At 50.3% G+C, this 22,231-nt stretch overlaps 1 protein-coding gene and 1 pseudogene across 1 annotated transcript in view; one reads left to right on the top strand and one right to left on the bottom strand.

Moving 5' to 3' along the window:
• GRIK5 (glutamate ionotropic receptor kainate type subunit 5) overlaps positions 1–22,231 on the top strand; it is a 1,516,626-nt gene that overhangs the window by 1,018,365 nt on the left and 476,030 nt on the right. The window lies entirely within an intron of this gene.
• LOC146808783 (phosphoglycolate phosphatase-like) lies at positions 4,296–4,844 on the bottom strand (annotated as a pseudogene).

The raw sequence follows: 22,231 nt of genomic DNA on the forward strand, positions 1-22,231 counted from the left end.
GAAAGGCATTTATAACAGTTGGTATTCGCATTAGCTTTATTTACAAGAGAAGGCTCTCAATAAAGCAACAAGGGCAGTATATAAGCAACCAATCTGAGATTCAAATTTTGCCAGAAAACATTCATGGAAACATTTGAAGAGCGCATACTAACAGGAGATTGTGAAGCTAAAAGGGCTTACCATGAGGAATTATGGTCTAAGCTACATTATGTTTGAAAAACTAACAATATGAAAGCTTTTTGGGGAACCATTTGCAGGCGGGCAAATAGCGCAAATATCTCTGAATCTGGCAGGGTCACTTATTTCCAGTCTGTACGGGGTCCTCCCTGAAATACATACAGGAAACAAGTACAACGGAATATCCCAGCCACTCTAAGAGATACACGCTCTCATCATATGGGGAGTGAAGGCTCGCACAAAGATAAGGAGGAAAGGAGAATAACAACTATAGGTGGGGGTCAGATCCCATGGAGCACCGGCCCGCACTGTATTTCTAATGCCTTTTTTTAAGTTAATCCAGAATTGTGGGCAAGAGTTTTGACTCCATTATTAAAAGATGTTGTACCAACAAAGGTGGTCCCAGAATTGTCGCAAGGGAGTATCTTGCAGTCCATTTATAAAAGTGGCCCTCCAGACAATCCGGCTAACAATTGGCTCCTAGCCCTAACCGATGCGGGTGCGAAGGTCTTCGAATCATGCCTACATAAAGGCCTTGAAGAATGGCCCACTTTAATGAACATAATACCAATATATCAATCAGGAATCCGAAGAGTCCAGTCAACATATGCAAATTTACTGTCTCTTACATTGATGGCAGAGAGGGCGATATACAAAAACCAAAAGCTACACACTGCTTTGTCGACTTGAAAACTGCTTAGGACACGGTCCCACGTAAGTTGCTATAGCCAAAGTTGGCAGCATGGGGTGTGCCACAAAAACTACTAGATATGATTATATTGTTAGAAACAAATAAATAGGTCCACGTGAAATTGGGGGATGCCATTTGTTTGACCCGGAGTTGCAAAACTTCCAGCGGATTAAAAGCAAGGATTTTTATTATCACCTAAAAATAAGGCTTTCAACCTCTTCACGGCTGACCGACCGCTCCAGCTGCAAAATATCAATGCTCATTCTCCAAACCTCTCCGGTTATGATATAAAATAATTACAATATGCTGATGATACCATAACACTTAGCCATACACCAATAGGTCTACAGGGACTAGTAGAATCCTTCAACAAATTTGTTACAGCAAACTGTTTACAAACGAACATACAGAAAACCAAAATGATGTCTAAAGTCAGATTTAAATCAAGGCTGCAAGAATGGAAAGTAAATGGACCAGTGACTGAATCAGTCAAGACTCATAGGTATCTAGGAATTACATTTGATGACAGTGTCTATTAAATGTCATTTTAATATTCTAAAAGCTAAAACTACTTCACTTATTTTTGCTTTTAGAATTCTGCGCAACAAGCTTTTATGCCCCAGCTATGAACACTTAGTAAAAGTTATGAGGCGAAGTTGATTCCTTCGTTGGCCTATTGAATAGTAACCTTCCGAGGCAAGGATTCCAAACTCTTGGATGAGTTACAAATTAGAGCTTTTAAGTCTATTTTTAAGAATCCGAAGAAGATTGTTCATACAGAAATCCGATTAGAGTTTGGCCTGACTAGCCACAACCCAGTGAGACAATCTGTTGTGTTAAAAATGTACATTTCTTGTTTTTCTCTGACCCAGGCACTCTTGCAAATTTGTGTTGGCAAAAACTGTCACAATATGATCCTACAAGTGTTTGGAGATCCTCTTTATCAGAGAGTCTACATACTTGTGATCTTCAGCCTGTCGGCCATTTGGATGTAAATAAAGCCTCGATCAAGTACGTATTAAACCATCAACAAAACTTCTATCTTTCATGCAGGATAAAGAGTTCTTAGCAGTAAAAAAGCATAATTGGGCTGTTATTAACACGTTTGAGAAACTTGAGATTGAAGCTTATCTAAGGGCTGATCTGTAAACTTTTAGAAGGGATTTATTTCTTAAACTGGGATTTGGTAGATATCCAACAAAGGATGGCACCCCATGATGGATACAACAATGGTCAGCAAATTGTTGTAGACTTTGTGGTTTTTCTGAAGAATCTTCATTGCATGTAGTGTGTGTCTCCCCTCGCCTATTTCAAGCACGGCAAACTTTGCTAAAACCTTTGTTTAACGACTATGGAGGGAGAACATGCCGCCAAGCTATAGTCAGTTGTTTATATGGGAGATCAACCCGTTTAATTGGCCCATTTACCACGTTTATGGTTCTAGCTGATAATATGCTGAGTTCTGTTTGAAATCTTCACAGACCCTTGTGGAGCAGTCATTTCATTTTAGTACTTTCAGCAATGTAATGACATATATTATGGTTCTATTTTGGTCACTGTACCGCTATTTTGAGATCTGCTTTTATGGACGGTGTGTGAGCACCGCAGCAGTTTATCGCTCATTTCACAATGACTCATAATGTTTACAGTTTTATAGAATTGTTTACGGTGCTAGCTAATTACTAGTCTTATTTCTATTATGACCAATGAACTGCTGTGTTTAAGATATGTATGTGTGGTATCAATGTCCCAGTACAGTGTGTAACCTCCGAAGAATCTTATCGTTCTGTTGCCTAAATTAGAGTTTTATGGAATTGCTAGATTGTCTTAGCTAATTGACACATTTTATGCTTAACATGTTTAATACATTGGTTTATATATGTGGCATCAATGTTTTATTTGTAATCATTGTTATTAATCAACCAATAGAGAATAGCTAGTCTTTGCTGTGTGCACTGTGGAGCACTAAACTGAGAGACGGGCAGGAATTTAGGAAAAGAGATGTGAAAGCCCCTGTTCTAAGGGATCTTCTAAAAGTTGGTGACCTGCAGAGACGGTTCCTCCTAAAGGGCGGAGGAGTGTCGCCCCACCTGCTGTGAGCTAAGCAGGTAAACAAATAAATAAAATGGCTCAAGTGTAAGGGCAGGGGGCGGGGCTGAATGCTGCAATCGCAGGATGACTGCTGCCAATGTACATTTCGGATTGGCCAGCTGTCCTGCGATGGCCAGCCTGACATATAGCCTGGCTGCCTCGAGCCCACTGGTCCCGCAGAACTGTAATCGTATTGGCCTGGGTTGCGTCCGGCAGAGGGGCCACGGTACATGGACATGACAGCGGAGTAAATGCTTGGATTGGTGCAGAATAACCAGAGTGTCACAGGGGCTCTTATTTTTCTTGGAGTTTCATGGAAAGTTTGCTATTAGCATGTTTAATACATCCAAAACATGGTGTGGACCAGTCTTGTTCCAGACATATTTTTAAGGGCAGTAGTCCTTGTTTTCAGTGGCAGTGCGCACTATGCTGAATTTTATTTCTGAACACACTGCTGAGTTAAGGCACAAATGCCCCATTCCTTTCAGAGCTAGGACTGACAGCAGCCACGGCCTGTGCAGGTAAGTGCAGTGGGCCGAGGCTGGGATTTCGACAGAGGATGACGGGGGAAAATTCAATAAATAATTAATTTTCCCTTGTCGAAATACGGAACTCTCGGTAATTTAAGCAGAGTGTCGAGCACAAGAAGACAGGTTAGCTCAGAGGAAAAAGTATGCACTACAGATAGCGCGGGAAACAGTGTTTACAATGCTGTTTCCACAACACATGACCTTACAACGGAGTCATTACAACAACCGCGTTCTTACCACGCGTTCCATTACATCGCAAGTCATATCAACGACCACCTGTAGGGGGCTTGCAACACCAGGGAATGTGTTGAATTTTAAATCCAACACCTTCCCTGTTGTTGCACAAACTGGAGTAGGAATAGTAATTAATACTATTCCTAAGTCCAGCGCGCCCCCTACAGCAAGTCATTGATACGACTTGCGATGTAATGACACACGTGGTAACAACGCGGTTGTTGTAACGACCGCGTTGTAAAGCAATGCGTGGTGAATGTATACGTAGAAACATCATACATTCAATAGCGCTATGTTATATGAATACAGGGTAGTTATACCGCTGCTGGCCACTACATGCAATGAAATGAGTGCAGTGAGTTCAAAACATTGTCACAATTCAGGTTAGAAGTGTTGCCAGCTAAGTGTACTAATCCTTATCACACATGCTCCACTCTGCTCTTGAGATGCCAGACAGTGCGCGTGGACAAAACACTACTTTTCTAGGTGAGCTTTTTTCTAAATTTAGCTCAGCAGTGCATTCTGGGAGTTATAGTCCGATTCCTTTCACTTACATGAACACAGCTAGAGTGTTATGGCAAATCTTGCCAGCCCCTGTGTTTCCCTGGTCTAGCTCTCCCCCCTTCCATTGGGAGCCAGGTGTCTGCGTTGGTGGCCAGGAAGTGGTAGGGTGGGTCCTGTAGGGAGGCCAGTGCCTTGGTGACCTTCATGTGGCAGAAGTGCTCGTTGTAGCTCACCACCACGACTCTCACATCAGGGTTGCGGCTCATCACAGCCCAGTCGCCCATACCACCTCCTGGCTGAGTACTGTGCCGCCGATCAAGTAGACCTTACCCTCTCGTTTGGGGATCTTGCGCAGGTAGGCAGCGGTCCAAGGGCAGTGCCGAAGACATCTTCCTTGTGGACGCTGAAGCCCATCGCGGACAGCTTCTCGGCGTACATGTGCCGGGTCTTGGTGCTCTTGTTAGTGATGAAGTCGTGCTTGCCACTGATGACCTGTGGGACCACCTGGTCCCCATGCCAGTGACCCCATCGCAGTTAAACAGCACTGTGTTGAAGGTGTCCGACAGGAAGTTTTTGGCCTCTACCCCTGCCTGTCGCAGGCACTTGGAACAGGACATCATCTGTAGTGTCGAGAAAACTGTACCAAGTTCATATTGTAGCGCTCAAAAAACAGCATTTACCAGTTTCTGAGCGCTCATAATTTTGGTAGCAAAGGTAGCGGACGTACAGGAAAATAAAGGGGATTCACTCAGGATCACAGAACGTGGTCAAATAAGTAAGTCAAGATTGGAACTCAAGTTGTTTGGTTCCTCAGAGCACCTCCCTCCTCGTAAGAGTGGGCCCTGGTTAAGTCCACCACATGGCGGTTGGCTCAGAGTTTTTTGCAAAACTTTGCAAACTCCACTGGTGGAGCAGAGATTTCCACACAAACCTACTTATTACACGCTATTGGGGAATAAGATGTGGATTTTGGTGTTTAACGGACCAGAATCCACATGATTCAGTAAATACTGTATGTTTTCCGCATTATATTTCGGAAAATGTAATGAATATTGATTTATTTAGTGCAGCCGATAATTTTCAGATGCATTTAATACCTTCAAACTCGTAATTGCGACTCATGAGTAAACAGGGTCTACCCACAGGTCAAAATTGACCGACCCACACCTAATCAGGCCTCCACTCTTTTAATTCTTAACTACTTACTCTCCCAGTGCCAGGAATAAAATTAATCTCACCTTGTGTAATGTAATCCCTCCAATGCCCCTGTGCCGAGTTCATGCACTGCCAGACATTGATCCATGAGCACACTTCAGTTGGTGAAAACGCAATGAGCAGCAGGGTAGCTGAGTGGAGACCCTTTCACAGAGTGGGCTTCCAGCTCTGTTGTGGAGGCTTCGCATGATTTCACAGCTACCCTGGAGACACACAGGTGGCTTCAGTTCACACGTTTTTTGTGGGTTTGGTCCAGGGTAGGAGTGGTCAGGCCCTCTCCAAGCCCTGCCCCATCCGATATTCATCAATAACAGCTCAAGCTTCCTCGGCTATCGTCTTAACCCCATCTCGAGGCACAGCCTGCGCTTGATTTGTAAAACAATAAACGCAAGGGCTTTTGTCAAGAGACCACTGCAGCTTGCACCACACATTACCCCTGCCAGTGCTGCCAATGACAGTACCAACACAACTACTAACCATCACACTCCTACAAGTGTGACAATTCAGACTTCGATCGACAAGTCCTGCTCACTATAATCTAAAAACACACCTTCAAACCGAGTGAAAAAATTAAGAAACTCTCATCTTTCTTCTGATGACAAGCCGAGAGCTTGTCCCAATCAACCTTTCTGGGTGGGATAAGAGAATGCATGTACGTAATGATATGACCGGGAAAAGCAAGTATTTCTGCATTAGGCTTCTCGACAGGCTTCCTCTCCTGGTCCCATACTTTAATCTGATCCCAGGTACCACCCAATTCTGCAACGTGATCCTGTGTGAGTACCTGTCTCCAAATATCAACCGGAACCAACAAACCAAAGAACATTTCAATATACGCAAGGGTCATTACGATTGAAGAGGCCGCCTCAATCAATTCTTTGTAATATGCACTAGGGTTTTTCCTAGGGTCAGGTAACTGAGTCTTAAGGGACAAGACCTCACTCCTTTTCCATGCAGTATAAACTCACTGTTCTTGGAAATGTGCCGCTACCCGTGGTCTAGTAACAACATTATGCTGATCCCGCAGCGCTGGTATTTCAGGGTGATATATGGGGTGGACCGCCATCGTTGGAAATTGAGATACTGTCTTCGGGCTCTTCTCAAGCAGCCTCCCCTGATAAGCAAACAACGTCGCTACATTACTAAACACTTGGGGGCATATGTATCAACATCACCATTTGCGATTATCAAATAGCGATTTTTAAAGAATCGCTATTTGAGAATTGTAAAACGGGATGTATTTAAAAAATTGCAAACTTTTTGCGATTTCTTAAAATTCCTTAATTGCGATTAGCAAATTGCGAAATCGCAATTAAGGAATACCTGCCCATTCATTTCTATGGGCCAGGAGACCCATAGGAATGAATGGGAAGTAATTCTCAAATAGCGAATCGCAATTTGCTAATCGCAATTTGAGAATAATTTCAAAGGTGCAAGGGTGTCATGATGACACCCTGATGCACCCCTGAAATGAGCATGTGTGTGCATATGGCGCACATACATGCCCTAAGGGCATGTATGAGCGCCACGTGGCACTTTGTAAAATTCAAAAAAGTGCTTTTTGAAAGGAAATCGCAAATTACCACCAACTGGAAGTTGGTGGTAATTTGCGATTTCTTAAGGATAATTCGCACAACTTGGGTGCTTTTTACATATCATTTAAGAAATCGCAATTTGCGATTTCTTAAATGCTTACGCAAAATTAAGAAATCGCTAAATTAGCAATTCCTTAATTTTGCGATGGGATTTGGCTCATACATCCCGATTACCGATTTTTTAATCGCAAACGCTGTTATTTTGTGAATCGCAGAGTTTGCGATTAAAAAATCGTTTGATACATATGCCCCTTGACCAGGTGCCATGTCAGCAACGTATACGTAATCCTTAATATCATATATAATCTGTGGTGTTGCATCATTGAAACACTGCTCCCAAAGTCTGATCAAAGTAGCCAACATGTGCTTGAGAGCATGCTGTTGTACAAAAGGCTCATAATCTTTCATCACACTCCACACATCCTCCGCACCATAAATGGGGCTTCGGGCCCACTGTCCAGCCTGGTTAGCCACTACTTGCTTCTCTGCCTCTCCCATATCAGATCGCACCAACGTTCGTCCCAATTGTTCCTTAAATGTCATCCAGTCTGTATCCTCAGGGCCACGTACTGGCGTCCCCCCACTCCGTAATGTCGGGGAATGGAGGAACACAGTGGGAGTGATAACAGAGGTAGTGGCCATTAACGTTGCTGCTGGCTGGGTCGTGGGTGTAAGAGCTGGCGAAAGGGATGCCAAAGGAATAGGTGTTGCAGAAATGGTAACAGTCGTAGTTGCCACAGATGGTGAAGACCTAGAAAGGACAGGAGGTGCTGTGGGCAAGGCAGTCGGATCAACAGTAACAGAAGCAGAAACAGCAGAAACAGAAGAACCGAATAGCTGGGCCTGTGAGGGAAGAGCAGGATATTCCCTCTGCGGGGCATACGGAGGTGGGGGTCGAGCATCTAGTAATTCTTCCATAAAAGCATAATTTTCTTTTCGGGCTACATAAGATTTATCAATATTCAGTCGAAACCTCCTATCTTCACGTTCAATTCCTATCTCCTGCTTCTCTCTATCATGCACTACAGCTTTCTGAGTCAATGTTTGCATTCTCTCCTTCCGGGCCTCTTTTTTTTCTATCATTCACCTGTGTTTAACCTCTTTTTACCATGTTCTGGTGAAATCAAACATAGACTGCCTGCTTCTTCTCGCAAACACTTCTCCTGTAAAATCCCAATTTTTTGTTCATCAAAAGTGCCCGTCAATAGCCACTGCAACTCGGCATTGTCCCACGTATATTTGTACCATAACGTACTAAACATAATAGGGCCAAGGCCATGTTTTACATACATATAAAAATTTAGAGTGCCTCCTGGATACGCTGGCTGACTTTCTTTCAGTCGAGCATCAGCAGAACAACAGCGACAACAAGAAACTAAAAAGCGACTGAACACCGCATTTTCAAAAGTAAGCCAAATTCGTTATTCTGCCAAAGTGTTCACAAACACTTTGTATCTAAATTGGTCCTCAGGCCTTACCAAATGCAAACCAAAATCGGTCCTCAGACCGTACCAAAGACAAATCAAAATGGTACCATATCCACAAAGAACCAAAACAAACTCACCTGGTGCACACAGGTCAAACAAATTTATTCTCCACTGCCGACTCTTCGGACCAAACTGTCAAATCCAAGGTTTCGCCGTTCAGGGCCCCAGTCGGAATGACCACTGGGCGAGGCACTGCCGGACCAGACAGACGGGGCAGCTGCGAGTTTAGAACTCTCTTGTGCAGGGATCCCTGGCCCGCCCAGCCGACACGCCGATGGCCCTGACCTCCACACCCGTCCGCGTGCGAGAATGGGTCACCAGATGGAGTCCCTGTTCGGGCGACAACTGGAGGAAGAGTCCCAATTAGGGCCACCTGGGTCACTTGCGACCACCTCTCAGCCTTCCATATAAATGAAGAGACAGGCAGACAGTAGAGAATACAAACCAGGTATATTTTATTCAGGTACACTCGAGCGGAGTCCAGGCAGAATAGCCTCCTAGGATTGCTGCAGATGGACTGACTTCAGCAAACATAGAGATACATTATGTACATTTCTGAACCAAGAATGTCCCACCCCTAATGGAAATCTACTATCAGGTGCAGCTAAAACAAAGAAGTACAGTAAGACGAGTTTCGACTCTGAGACCGCGAAGGTCGTTCTGTATGTGTCTATCGCTAGGCTAGTGGGAGAAGGCCTCTATGTATGGGAAAGGAATGTGTTAAGAAGAACAGTGTATTCATTAGTAGAGCAAGGCCTAACCTTGGAGAAATTAACATTTCCACAGCCTGCTTCTCGAGTCAGAGAATACGTAGCTGACACCTGATTCAAAATGGCGGCGGAACATAAAGTGGTGCTGTGAATGCTAGCTTAACACAAGAACAAAGCACAAACAAAATTTCAAAACATTTTCATTTAATCAGCACAACCCAAGAAAGTCACTGCCAGACTGTACCCAAGGAAGTCACTGCCAGGCTCTACCCAAGTAACTTACTGCCAGGCTCTACCCAAGACACTCACTGCCAGGCTCTACACAAGACACCAGGCCCTACCAAAAACACTCACTGCCAGGCTCTATTCAAGACACTCACTACCTGACTCTACCCAAGAAGTCACTGCCAGGCTCTACCCAAGACACTCACTGCCAGGCTCTACCCAAGAAAGTCACTGCCAGGCTCTACCCAAGAAACTCATTGCCAGGCTCTACTCAAGGAAGTCACTGCCAGGCTCTACCCAAGACACTCACTGCCAGGCTCTACCCAAGACACTCACTGCCGGGCTCTACCCAAGAAAGTCACAACCAGGCTCTACCCAAGGAAGTCACTGACAGGCTCTTCCCAAGACACTCACTGCCAGGCTCTACCCAATCCACTAGCTGCCAGACTATACTCAAGGACATCACTGCCAGGCTCTACCCAAGATACTCACTGCCAGGCTCAACCCAAGACCCTCACTGCTGGGCTCTACCCAAGATAGTCACTGCCAGTCTCTACCCAAGAAACTAATTGCCAGGCTACACCCAAGACAATCGCTGCCAGGCTCTTCCCAAGAAAATCACTGCCAGGCTCTACCCAAGAAAGTCACGCCCAGGCTCTACCCAAGGAAGTCACTGCCAGGCTCTACCCAAGAAACTCACTGCCAGGTTCTACCCAAGACACTCTCTGCCAGGCTCTGCCCAAGACACTCACTGCCAGGCTCTGCCCAAGACATTCACTGCCAGGCTCTACCTACGACACTTACTGCCAGGCTCTACCCAAAAAAGTCACTGCCAGGCTCATCCCGAGGAAGTCACTGCCAGGCTCTACCCTAGAAAATAATTGCCTGGCTCCAACTTTGGTCTATACAAGAAACACATTTTGGCTACAGATGTGGCCTAACCTAGAGCTTCATTGCTTGGCTCCAATACTGGTCCACCCATGAAACTCATTGCCTGGCTCCAATACTGGGCCACCCAAGAAACTCATTACCTGCCTCCAGATGTGGTCTATCGAAGAAACTCACTGCCTGGCTCCATATGTGGTGTATCCTAGACCCTTAGTACTAGGTTACAACACCTGTCCACCCAAGAAACTAATTGCCTGACTCCAACACTGGTTCACCCAAGAAACTAATTGTCTAGCTCCAACACTGGGTTACCCAAGAAACTTGTTGTCTGGCTCCAGATGTGGTCTACCCAAGAAACTCTGCCTGATTCCAGATGTTGTCTACACTAGAACCTCATTCCTAGGCTCCAACACTCGTCCACCGAAGAAACTCATTGCCTGGCTCCAACACCTGTCCACCCAAGAAACTAATTGTCTGGCTCCAACACTGGTCCACCCAAGAAACTCATTGTCTGGCTCCAACCCTGGGTTACCCAAGAAACTTGTTGCCTGGCTCCAGATGTGGTCTACCCAAGAAACTCATTGCCTGACTCCAGATGTGATCTAACCCAGAACCTCATTCCTAGGCTCCAACACTCGTCCACCCAAGAAACTAATTGCCTGACTCCAACACTGGTTCACCCAAGAAACAAATTGTCTGACTCCAACACTGTGTTACCCAAGAAACTTGTTGCCTGGCTCCAGATATGGTCTACCCAAGAAACTCTGCCTGATTCCAGATGTGGTCTACCCAAGAAACTCACTGACTGGCTCCAGATGTGGTGTACCCTAAACCCTCATTACTAGGCTCTGACACTGGTCGACCCAAGAAACCCATTGCCTGGCTCCAACACTGGTCCACCCAAGAAATCCATTGCCTGTTTGCACCTCTGGACCACCCAATAAACATACTGCCTGACTCCAGCTCTGGTCTGAACTGGGAACTCTTTGAAGGCTCAAGATCTGGTCTTCACATGAAGTGTATTGCCGCACTTTAGCTGTGGTCTAACCAAGAAACTCATTGCTTGGTTCCAGCTCTGGTCTACCCAACAAACTCATTTTCTGGTTCCAGGTGTGATATGCCCATGAAACTCATTGCTTGGCTCCAGCTGCGGTCTACCCAAGAGTCTAATTGCCAGGCTCCAGGTGTGGCCTTCCCAAGAAACAAATGTTTGTCTCCAGATGCAGTCCACGCCCGAACCTCATTGCTAGGCTCCAACACTGGTCCACCCAAGAAACTCACTTCCTGGCTCCAACACTGGTTCACTCAAGAAACTCATTCCCTGACTCCAACACTGGTCCACCCAAAAAACTCATTGCTTGACTCCAACACTGGTCCACCCAAGAAACTCACTTCCTGGCTCCAACACTGGTTCACCCAAGAAACTCATTCTCTGACTCCGACACTGGTCCACCCAAAAAACTCATTGCCTGACTCCAACACTGGTCCACCCAAGAAACTCATTGCCTGACTCCAACACTGGTCCACCCAAGAAACTCATTGCTTGACTCCAACACTGGTCCACCCAAGAAACTCACTTCCTGGCTCCAACACTGGTTCACCCAAGAAACTCATTCCCTGACTCCAACACTGGTCCACCCAAAAAACTCATTGCCTGACTCCAACACTGGTCCACCCAAGAAACTCATTGCCTGACTCCAACACTGGTCCACCCAAGAAACTCATTGCCTGACTCCAACACTGGTCCACCCAATAAACTAATTGCCTGACTCCAACACTGATCCACCCAAGAAACTCATTGCCTGACTCCAACACTGATCCACCCAAGAAACTCATTGCAAGGCTCCAACACTGGTCCACCCAAGAAACTCACTTCCTGGCTCCAACACTGGTTCACCCAAGAAACTCATTCCCTGACTCCAACACTGGTCCACCCAAAAAACTCATTGCCTGACTCCAACACTGGTCCACCCAAGAAACTCATTGCCTGACTCCAACACTGGTCCACCCAAGAAACTCATTGCCTGACTCCAACACTGGTCCACCCAAGAAACTCATTGCCTGACTCCAACACTGGTCCACCCAAGAAACTCATTGCCTGACTCCAACACTGATCCACCCAAGAAACTAATTGCCTGACTCCAGCTCTGATCTAAGCAAGAAACTCCTTGCCTGGCTCCAACACTGTTCTGCCCAAAAAATGCCTGTCCTGGCTGCAGCTTTGGTCGACCCAAGAGACGTACTGCGTGACTCCGGGTCTGGTCCACCCAAGAAACTCATTGAAGGCTCCAAACACATTTGAGCCAAGAAGCCACAAGGTGTCAGTAGAGCCACATCAAACCAGATCTTTAAGCTTTCATCTGGTTCCCGGAAAAGTGATGATTAAGTTAAAGTTCTTGTGTACTAACTAAAAAGTCAAGGTCTGGCAGAAACTCAGAACCACAACATTTCCACCGGAGATGTACTTAATGCCTGTACATCAGATCAACCACAGACTTCAAGGGATGAAACATGGTAGCAGGTCTCTGGGTGGACTCGACCCATGCATGACGACTTGAAGTTCGACAGGAGAGAGGGTGTGGCGTAACGGCCAGAGCTACAAACTTTGGAGCTGGTGAACCAGGTTTGAGTGATGAGTCCCTGCGTCAACTCAACATCCTGTGATTCTGGGAAAATCACTTGATCTCCCCCTGCCGCCGAAAAATAGGAATGTGTCCTTGTGTATTGTAACTGGTGCTCATGTAAAGCGCTCCAATAGCATTACAAAAAACAAATCCCGCTGTAAGCCACCTCGCAATGTGGAACTTGTCTGGTTACCTCTCACTTCATATTTAGATCTTTTGATCACGAAGAAGGTTTCACAAGCTAATTCGGAGAACTTTAAACCACCTTGAAATATTTTTTGACTCTCTTCTTTTCTATCACCTTTTGCTTAGTCCTCTGGTTTATTATCTATAATGTATTATATCTTATATTTTATGTACTGACCATGGATCACTCCTGTTTTGCATTCCTTAATGATTATTGTTGACATGTTTTAGTATTAAATATTATTTTCCCTTCCTCTTCTTTCCACTTTCCCACTTTCTTTCTTTTCCCTCCCTCCCTCTTCCCTCTTTTCCCCCTTAAAAATTTATAAAAAAAGCTTTTTCGGTTTTTAAAATAATATCAGCTATGTTCATATCTTGTGTTACTTGTTTACTATTTTATGTTCTCTCTTGCTGATATTTTTCTGTATAATATTATCTCAATAAAGCTTTTTCAAACAAAAACAAAAAAAAAAAAATCCCTATACAAAACAAAACTTGTCAGACTTCCCCTTAACTGACATTGTCTTGGAACAAAGTTCACACAGTAGAACACTGAACATGGTTAATCCACCCACCCAACTAGATTCTGACGTTCCCTTCCAACCTTAGTTTGTTCTTTATTCCTGCTAGCGCTCTGAAGCTACCAAAAGACCTCAGGTCGCTGTTTATGTAAATAAATAATGAAAGGGGCTTGCATGAACTATCAGAAAATAACACGGGCTCTCCTGTGGGTGGTAAGGGACAGGTCAGAGAGAAACCTGAAGGCTGTTAGCAGCTACCAAGCCCTGGATATGATTGAATCGTTTTACAAATCAACAAGGCGCTATAATTCGATGTATACTTGAGTGGTGCCGGTAAACAGTCGGACATTGGTGGCTTGGTTGAAAAAGGAGTCACAGTTCAAGAACTCTTCTTCAGAGATGGACTGGCTCAAGGTGACCTGCTGATGCCCCGGAAAGAGAAAAGGGCAGTGGGTAATCATTCTAACAATGGAATGCCCCAGGAGACCCAGCATCATCGACAAACAGTCAACAGACCCCCACTCTTGGGGGGTCATTCCAAAAGTCCACATGGGTGGTTGTGGCCATTATATATTTTTTTATAGTTCTTTATTGGCATTTTAACATCATGGCAGCACATCAATAATCAAGATTGGTATCATGTACAAGGCATGTTGGTTACATCAGCTCGCGAAATAGCAAAAATCATAGCTTGAGAAAATTAAAGTAAGAGGCATCTCTGAGGAACATTTGTAAGGAAAAATGTCCTGAAGGCAGAAAAATGGATTTCAACTCCTGTGGAAGGGAGGGGGGGGAAATGACATTACATTCATACGGTTTGTGCTTATTCGACAACAATGACCGATAAAGTGTATAATTCAAGATATACATCAATCTGAGCAGCAGGGGGCAATCGAAGCGAAGCAGGGGAACTGGCTGAGTGGGAGCTAAGGGGTGGGGGGGGGCAGCAGGGGTACCATGAGCTGGGCATGCGTGAGCCGGCACTCTCCTGCCCGTCTAGCTTCAGAGCCGCGGGAAAGAAAAGGAGGGACGTCACACATATCATGTATGTATTGGGGGGGGGGGGGGGTAACAAGTTCCACCCCTGGACCCTCTGAAAGTCCTACATTGGTGGTCAGTTCATGGAGAGTGGCGAGCCGAAGTCACATTGGAATCTAGCAGTGAGCATGTGGAGGCAACCGACGTATCTTGTACACAGGTATGCCAGAGGGTGGCAGCCCCAGCCCCACCCGCACACGTGCCTCCCTTGCCATAACATCGGCTTCAGCCGACGCCCTTTCAGCACCACCCGGCGCCAGCAATCGATCCAAGGCGGCGGCGTGGCTTTCCATGGCACAGCTATGGGCGCTTGAAGAGGGCCACGCCCAGATCGGCTAGTTTTAAGTAATATTTAGTGCGCGTCATGCGTTTTCTGATACTTAATAAACAAATCAGGGCATACGTCGGTAAGTGCATATCAGTGAACTCTGAAATATGGGCCCATGACGTGTCCCCACAACTGCAGCAATGGGGGGCATTCCCACACCATGTGGATACAAGTTTGGTGACCACATCTAGGGCACACGGGCCTTGCCACTCCCGGGGAAATTCTGTTGAGACGGTGTGCGGTGAGGTAAGTTTGATGCAAGGAATTAATCTGGGTGAACTTCAAATGAGCATTATGGGAAACCCGTTCCACCTGCTCACGCGCCATCCTCCCTGCTTAGGAGTCAGCACAGTGCCCAGACATGCGTCCCTCGTGGGTCTGCCGAGCAGCGCCAGGTCCGCATCCCCCTCTCGCAGCGCTGCATAGAGTACTGTAACAGCCCTGCAGCCCAATGCTTGCGTCAGTATGCGTTGTAACCCATTAGGAATGGGAGGGGCATCGGGCGGCTGTGGTCATCATTGGCCCTAAAAAAAAACAGATTGCCCGGGGGTCACTGTTAGAAAGGATAGACGGACCGGGAGGGTCGGCCGGGGTCAGGAGGAGAGGTCTCCGGGGAGAGCCGTCTCCAGCGATCGTACAGACAAGTAACTTCCCCCCCACAGACAGATACCACACACGGATAAGGTTCAGTGTTCTTTATAAGCACTTCTTAAGGTACGGTTGAATGGTACAAGGAGGTCTGGACTCAGGGGTCCCCTCGATTCAAGTCTCTCAAAGCAGGGTAAGGGGTAGTGGGACAGTCTGTCTACCAGTCAGGTAGTTTGGATGAGATGATGATTAGCTCACAATCCTCGAGCTTAGTTGGTACGGGCCGCGGCAGTGCCAGCAGGTCCCGGAAAGATGGTCGATGTACGGTCCGCGGCAGCGCCAGCAGGTCCCGGTGAGGATGGTCGCTACAACGGGCCGCGGCAGCGCCAGCAGGTCCCGGAAAGATGGTCGATGTACGGTCCGCGGCAGCGCCAGCAGGTCCCGGTGAGGATGGTCGCTACAACGGGCCGCGGCAGCGCCAGCAGGTCCCGGAAAGATGGTCGATGTACGGTCCGCGGCAGCGCCAGCAGGTCCCGGTGAGGATGGTCGTTACAACGGGCCGCGGCAGCGCCAGCAGGTCCCGACGAGGATGGATGTTGTAGAAGGCCGCGGCAGCGCCAGCAGGCAGGACGATGGTTCACAAGAGCGGGCTACGGCAGCGCCAGTAGTCCGTCAAGGCTGAGTTCTCTCGGTGTCTCTCGACTCCAGGATACAACTGCCTTCCTGCTCCGGAGTTGCCCCAGTTATAGGGCAGGCGCTCTTTGATGTCCGGACCCTCGCACTTGGAGGTCGGAGGGCCCGGGATGAAGGTGTCCAGACACCCAGCAGGGGGTGGAGCCAGCGCCTGGGGGAGCTGGAGGCGATCGGCACCTGGCGGGGAAAGAGCTCTTGACACTTCGTCCTCCCATTGACCTGCCAAGTGGTCCGCTCACCTCCCGGGTGGATGGTGGTGCCGGGATGTCGGGGCCGGTCAGGCCCGGGGTTAGGGTCGGGGCGAGGCCACGCGGCCTCGTGGTGCAGGGCCCAAGATGGCGGCTTGAACCGGCCGGGGGAGCCGGTGGGGCTGGGCCCCGTGATGAGTAGAGGTCCGAGGGCAGAAGATCCGTCGGGAGACGGGGTACAGGTGCTTTTTGTGGGTTATGCCTGGTGGGCCGGAGCTCGGGCCCTGTCGTGCGGGGAGGGAGCAAGCCCTTCGTGTGGCCTGTCCAACATGCGTCCCCCCCAGCTGAAGGCGGGGAGAGTCACCCATCTCCTTGGGGACTCTCTTCGTCGAGGCGGAAAAAGCGGGACAGGCCATCCGCGTTGGCGTGGTCTTGGCCTGGTCGGTGCTCCACAGTGAAGTCCATTCCCTGCAGGGAAATGGACCAGCGCAAGAGTTTTGGGTTCTCCCCCCGCATCTGCATCAGCCACTGCAGGGGTCGATGGTCGGTTTGTACCCGGAAGTGGGTACCGAAGAGATAGGGCCGGAGCTTTTTGAGGGCCCACACCACTGCGAAGGCCTCCCTCTCGATGGTGCTCCAGCGCTGTTCTCGGGCCAGGAGACGTCGACTGATGAAGGCCACCGGCTGGTCATGACCTTCGGGGTTTAACTGAGAAAGGACGGCTCCGATGCCGTGGTCGGAGGCGTCGGTCTGTACCACGAATTCTCGACTGTAATCGGGGGCCTGGAGCACAGGGGCGGTGCACAGGGCGGCCTTCAGCTTCTCGAAGGCCGCTTGACAATCGGGGGTCCAGTTAATCCGCTTCGGTTGGTTCTTGGACGTGAGACCCGTGAGGGGCCCCACGATGCTGCCGTAGTCCTTCACGAACCGCCGGTAGTAGCCGGTGAGCCCCAAGAAGGCTCGGACCTCGGTCTGGGTGACGGGGGGCTGCCAGGACTGGATGGCAGCAATCTTAAGTTGTAGCGGGGCCACCAGCCCACTTCCCACTTGGTGCCCAAGGTAGGTCACAGACCCTTGGCCAATTTGGCACTTGCCGGCCTTAATGGTGAGGCCGGCCCGCTGGAGGGCCTGTAGGACCTCTTGGAGGTGACGGAGGTGGTCGGGCCAGTGGCGGCTGTATACAGCGATATCGTCCAGGTAGGCAGCGCTGAACTCTTCGAGCCCCGCCAAGACCTGGTTCACGAGGCGTTGAAACGTGGCGGGGGCATTCTTCATGCCGAAGGGCATGACCTTGAATTGGTAGTGGCCATCGGGGGTAGAGAAGGCTGACCGTTCCTGAGCCCTGGGTGTGAGGCCGATCTGCCAGTAGCCCGCTGTTAGGTCGAAGATACTGAGGTAGCGGGCGGCCCCCAGCCGGTCGATCAGCTCGTCTGCTCGGGGGATCGGATGAGCGTCGGTCCGGGTGACAGCGTTCAAGCCCCGGTAGTCGACGCAGAATCTCAGTTCAGGTGCGGTGCCGGGGGCAGCGGCTTTGGGGACCAATACAACCGGACTGGCCCAGGGACTGTCCGAGGGCTCGATGACCCCGATTGTGAGCATCTTGGCCACCTCCTCCTGTATGCAGGCCCGTACCCGATCTGGTACGCGGTAGGCCCGGTGTCGGACAGGGGGACTGTCCCCGGTGTCCACGTCGTGCAAACACCAAGGGGTGACCCCGGGGGTGAGGGAGAACAGGGTAGCGAACTGCAGCAGGAGGTTCCGGCAGCCCTGGCGTTGCTCCGAAGTGAGGGCGTCAGAGAGCCGGACCCCGTCCACGGAGCCGTCATTCTCCTGAGTTTTCAGAAGATCCGGGAGGGGTTCGGAGTCTTCCTCTGCCCCACTGTCCGTAGCCATCAGGAGGCTGAGTTCTGAGCGCACAAAGTGTGGTTTGAGTCGGTTGGTGTGGAGGACCCGAAGGGGGTTCCGGGAGGTCCCCAGGTCGATGAGGTAAGTGACGGGGCTTTTGCGCTCGACCACTTTGAAGGGCCCCGTCCACTTATCTTGCAAGGCACATGGTTCGGTGGGGGACATCACCCATACTTGTTGTCCAGGCTCGAACTCAACGGAGGAGGCATTGTGATCATACCACTTCTTCATGTCCTCCTGGCTGGCCTCGAGGTTCGCCCTGGTCATCTCTCTGAAGCGCCGGGTCTGATTGCGTAGGGCCAGGAGGTATTTGAAGACGTCTGGAGGGGTCTTTAGGGGGGCCATCTCCCAACCTTCTTTTACTAGGCTGAGGGGCCCTCGCACAGGGTGCCCGTACAGGAGTTCGAAAGGGCTAAAACCGAGGGACTTCTGGGGAACTTCGCGGTAGGCGAAGAGGAGGCACGGGAGTAGTACATCCCACTGGCGACGGAGGGGCTCTTCCAATCCCCCAATCATCCCCTTGAGGGTGCGGTTAAAACGCTCCACTAGTCCGTTCCCTTGGGGGTGATAGGGGGTCGTGAATCTGTAGGTGACCCCGCATTGTTGCCAGAGGGACTTCATGTATTTGGATATAAAGTTCGTGCCTCGGTCGCTGACGACTTCTCGGGGGAAGCCTACCCGGGAGAAGATCCCCATTAGGGCCCGGCCAACCACCGGAGCTGTCACGGTCCGTAGGGGCACCGCCTCGGGGTAGCGGGTGGCATGGTCCACCAGTACTAAGATGAACCTGTGTCCTTGCGCCGTGCGGGGGTCCAGAGGCCCCACGATGTCTATCCCCACCCTCTCGAACGGGGTGGTGACCACAGGGAAGGGTTGCAGAGGGGCTTTCAGCTTCCGACCACTCTTCACGCTGGCTTGGCATGTGGGGCAAGATCGGCAGTGGTTCAGGACGTCGTTCCTCATCTTCGGCCAGAAAAAGTGGGTCACTAGGCGGCTGTACGTTTTATCTTGGCCCAGGTGTCCAGCCAGGGGGACATCGTGGGCCAGGTTGAGCAGAAAGTCTCTGAAGCGGAGAGGTACCACCAGTACTCGACCGGCCCCCAGCTCGGCGATTCTTTGCTCGCTGTATAGCAGGTCGTTATCCCAGTAGACCCAGTGAGTTCCGGTGGAGTCCCCTGCGTTCTGGGCGCTGGCTTGTTGGCGGAGTCCCTCGAGGGAGGGACAGGTCTTTTGTTCCTGGCGGAACTGTGCTTGGGTGGGCCCCCCCTCTTTTCGCCACTGAGCCAGGTTAGGAAGGTCCTGGAGTTGCGCGTCCCCTTCGGCCGTCGGGTCTGGGAGGCTGGCCTCGTCGTTGTCTTCTACTGGGGCGACTGGGGGCGGAGGTGCTGGCCATTCTGGTTCTTCTGATCGAGGGACGGCACGGGCGGCCATGGACCGGGTGGTTATGCAGGCCCAGTCCGGGAGGCCCAGCATCCCCAGGTGCTCTCTTCTCTCAACGGTGGCCCACGGGGAATTCTCGAGGTCATTCCCCAGGAGGCAGTCCACGGGGGCATCGTCCCGGACCGTCACCTTCAACAGGCCGGAGACCCCTCCCCATTCGAATGGAACGCAGGCCATTTGACACATACTTTCAGAGTTGTCTGCCGAGCGGACGGGGCAGAGAATGTTCGGTAGGATCTGCTCGGGCTTCACCATGTGACAGCGGACGGCCGTCACACTGGCGCCTGTGTCACGCAAGGCCTCGGCTCGCTGTCCATTAATGGTCACCCACTGACCGTATTTCCTGGTGTTAGCGGGTAGGGGAGCCCGCGGGACCATGTCTCTTCCCCCTAAGCACGCCAGGACCATGGCGGCCGGTTCCCACTCTTGCTGGGCCGGCTCATACTCCTCTGGTTCCTCCAATGATCGCTCTTCCCCCAGGGCGGCGGCAGCTACCTGGCGGGGCTTGGGTGTTTGGTTCTGCGGGCAGCTCGGGTCATTGGCGTAGTGGCCGACTCGCTGGCATCGGTGGCACGTGACGTTGGCTCGGACCCCAGGACGCCACGGGGGTTGCCCCGACCGGCCGGAGCCGGGGTGCTGGCCACGGGTGTTGCGGGCAAGGCGTCTCTCCCTCGCCCCTGGCCCCCTCCTCCTCCCCGAGGACGGTGCTGGCCTTGGTTGTTTCTGTTCTGGTCGTGTGGCCCCCTCCGGCCCACTCGGGTGCTTTCCCATCGGTCAGCTTCGGCGGCGAGCTGCCGGGGGTCAGTCAGCTTGCTGTCGAGGAGGTGCTGCCTGAGCTCGACGAAGCAGTTGTTCGACAGGTGCTCCCATACCATCAGGTTAAAGAGTTGTTCGTAGGTGGTGACATGGCTCCCCTTGATCCAACCCTCGAAGGCACGGCTAAAATAGTTCACGTATTCTACCCAAGTTGTACCTGGGATCCGGGTGCAATCTCTGAACCTCTGGCGGTACATCTCGGGTGTGAGGCCGTAGCGGGTGAGGAGGGCAGCCTTCATGTGGTCGTAGGACGACATTTGGTGATCTGGGAGCTGCAGTAGGGCATCGCGCCCCTCGTTGATAAACCTCCCCCAGAGTCCGGCTCCCCAATCACTCCGGTCGATCCGGTGGGAGGTCATGGCGATCTCGTAGGCTTTAAACCACTGTTGTATGTCGTCTTCTCGGACATACTCGCGGACAACATCCTTGGGGATGTGGACTTTTTTCTCGATTGGCCCCGGGGTGTGTGGTCGCTCAGGCACCCCCAGTTCTTTATTCTGTTTCCGAAGTTCTATTTCCGCCAGTTTGCGCTCGTGCTCGAGCGTTATTTTTTTCTCCTCCAGCTCTCTCTGTCTCTGCTTCTCTTCTCGTTCATCTCGGAGCCGCATGTGCTCGAGGTTGAGTTTCTGTTCAGCTAACTTGAGTTCCCCATCCATCTTGAGTCGTGCCATTTCCAACTCGTGCAATCTGGTTCTTTCTCTTTCTCGGATCTCCTCCTGCGAGAGGCCCGTTCCCCGCTCCTCGGGAGCCGTGGCGTTCCCCTCTGGTGTGATGCTGCTTTGGTCGGAGGGTCCGGCGACCCCAGTTTCTGTCCACGACTCTAGGGCGTGCTTTAGATCCTCTTTGGTACTCAGGCCGGTGGTAGCAATGCCAAGTTCTATGCAGAATTGTCTCAGTTCGCGGTGGTTGTATTCTTCTAATTTATCCATTTGGAATTTCTCGGTGGAGTTGCTATCTTTGGCTGACATCGTGTTTTTGTCGTGGGGTGAGCTACTCTCTGTACGATTACGCGTTGATTCGGATCGCGCCGCTGGCCACCAATGTTAGAAAGGATAGACGGACCGGGAGGGTCGGCCGGGGTCAGGAGGAGAGGTCTCCGGGGAGAGCCGTCTCCAGCGATCGTACAGACAAGTAACTTCCCCCCCACAGACAGATACCACACACGGATAAGGTTCAGTGTTCTTTATAAGCACTTCTTAAGGTACGGTTGAATGGTACAAGGAGGTCTGGACTCAGGGGTCCCCTCGATTCAAGTCTCTCAAAGCAGGGTAAGGGGTAGCGGGACAGTCTGTCTACCAGTCAGGTAGTTTGGATGAGATGATGATTAGCTCACAATCCTCGAGCTTAGTTGGTACGGGCCGCGGCAGCGCCAGCAGGTCCCGGAAAGATGGTCGATGTACGGTCCGCGGCAGCGCCAGCAGGTCCCGGTGAGGATGGTCGCTACAACGGGCCGCGGCAGCGCCAGCAGGTCCCGGAAAGATGGTCGATGTACGGTCCGCGGCAGCGCCAGCAGGTCCCGGTGAGGATGGTCGTTACAACGGGCCGCGGCAGCGCCAG

Source organism: Triturus cristatus, chromosome 7 (assembly GCF_964204655.1).
Source record: "Triturus cristatus chromosome 7, aTriCri1.1, whole genome shotgun sequence".
NCBI classification, from domain to species: domain Eukaryota; kingdom Metazoa; phylum Chordata; class Amphibia; order Caudata; family Salamandridae; genus Triturus; species Triturus cristatus.